Source organism: Benincasa hispida, chromosome 4, assembly GCF_027475165.1.
Source record: "Benincasa hispida cultivar pf3 chromosome 4, pf3_genome.v1.1, whole genome shotgun sequence".
In the NCBI taxonomy this organism is placed as follows: Eukaryota; Viridiplantae; Streptophyta; class Magnoliopsida; order Cucurbitales; family Cucurbitaceae; genus Benincasa; species Benincasa hispida.
Genome location: NC_143481.1, coordinates 37,825,781 through 37,827,689, shown reverse-complemented (window position 1 = coordinate 37,827,689; position 1,909 = coordinate 37,825,781). Strand labels below are relative to the sequence as shown.

Below are 1,909 nucleotides of genomic sequence, written 5' to 3'. Positions count from 1 at the left end.
TTCTACTCTGGTCCTTTCTTCCTCCCTCCACGGTCTTTCCACTGCGCAATGTCACAACATGACATTGTTCCTTACCTGATCCCCCTGGGTTGTGTGGAAGCTCGGTTGAACTTGGCAACGCCCCTTACAGTCTACTTTTGAGCTCATTCGCAATCTGGCCCATTTGTAATTCAAGGTTGCGGATGGATGTTGCCTGACTTTGAAGCACTGTCTTATTTTTCTCTATGTATTGCTTCAATAGGCTTTCTAGAGAAGAAGATTGTGGTGGTTGTTGTGAGCTACTTGCTTGGTTGCTCTGTTGACCGTTACTGCGTTGAAAGAATTCTGGTGGCCCTTCTTTTTGTACCACAGATTGAAAATTGTGTTGTTGATTTTTCCAAGCAAAATTGGGGTGGTTTTTCCACTCGAGGTTGTAAGTGTTTTGAAAAGGGGTTATTCTTTACAAAATATACAGACTGTGGATTTTGCGGGCAATCTTCCATCGCATGCCCATCACCGTAAGTCGCACACCTTGCGGTGTTTTGACTTATTGCGTTAATCTACCCACCTTGTGGTGTTGGGCTGCTGATCGTCATTCCTTGAATCAAATTCATCATTGCGGTCATTTGGTTTTGCAATGAGACAATAGCACCGTTATTTGCGTCAGAATCCTTGAGTCTTAATCTCTGGTCACTCTCCCTTCAATCTTTATGATTCTTGGAGATGAGGTTTAGGATATTCTTCGCCTCATCGCAAGTCTTTTCAAGCAGACCACCAGCTGATGCCGTATTGGCAGCGGTCTGCGAAGCAGGATTCAAACTGTGGTAGAAAATTTTCATTTGCATGCAATCTGGTAGCCCATTATGCGGACAATCTCGAAGTAACCTTTTAAACCTTGCCCAAGCATCGCTGAGTGATTCGTCCATATTTTGTTCAAAATTAGTAATAAGTTTTCTTCGTCTTGCGTTTTTGGTAGGTGGAAAATACTTCTTCATAAACTTTTCCACCACCTGCTCCCAAGAAGTGATCTCTCCTGGTTCGAGAGAATAAGCCCATTTTCTAGCCTGATCACAGAGAGAAAATGGGAACAATGTTAGTCGAACTTCTTCAGCAAAGATGTTCGGGAACACAAAAGTATTGCAGATTTCAATAAAACTTTGAAGATGGGCGTGTGGATCCTCGCCATGCCTTCCTCCGAATTGACCTGTAGCCTGGATCATCTGCAGCATCACCGATTTCATTTCTAATCTACTTCCGTCTAAGGCAAGCCTCATGATTCCCGGAGAGAAATCATAGAGGTTTGGCGATGCATAGTCCCTAATGGGCCTATTGCGATCATTTGCCAACAAAATTGGATTTTCCATGACATTGTTGTTGTTTGGTGCTTCATTCCTAGGCAGCTCCGCCCTCTTTTTTATCGGATTGTGGTTGCTGTTGGCAATCTCTTAGTCTCCTTCGAAATGTTCTATCAATCTCCGGGTCGTACTTCGCCAGATATTGAAAGTTCTGCAAAGAAAACACAAAAATTACTGTTAACAACTATTTTGCCGAAGTCCCTAGCAACGACACCAAAAACTTGATGCTTGAATTTTATGAAGTGGAAATATGGATGATATTCGTTGACGGATTGTGTTGTGCACTCAAGTTTCCCCAGCAGAATTCAAGTGTAAATTCCTCTGAGTTTCCTAGTAATTCCAGGGTTGAACACAGGGACTTGTGAAAATAGTTGCGTTGATAATGTTTATGAAAACTTTGTGGTAACCAAGTAAATAATTAAAGTGTGGGTGTGTTGTTGCGTTGATAAAAAAAAAAGTGTAAATAAAGGCGGCGGATTTGAGAAAGGGAATTACATTGATAGATGCAATGAGTATGCAATGAACGGGTTGAGAAGATCTTTAACTAGCATTACTCGGGAATGCATCAAACTTTG

The 1,909-nt window shown here is 42.0% G+C and overlaps 1 non-coding gene across 1 annotated transcript; it reads left to right on the top strand.

Annotated features, from left to right (window-relative positions):
* The first annotated feature begins 834 nt into the window (after window positions 1-834).
* Window positions 835-941, top strand: LOC120076920 (small nucleolar RNA R71). The gene has a single exon (XR_005481667.1). It is a non-coding gene; the product is annotated as a small nucleolar RNA R71 (small nucleolar RNA).
* The last annotated feature ends 968 nt before the right edge of the window (window positions 942-1,909 follow it).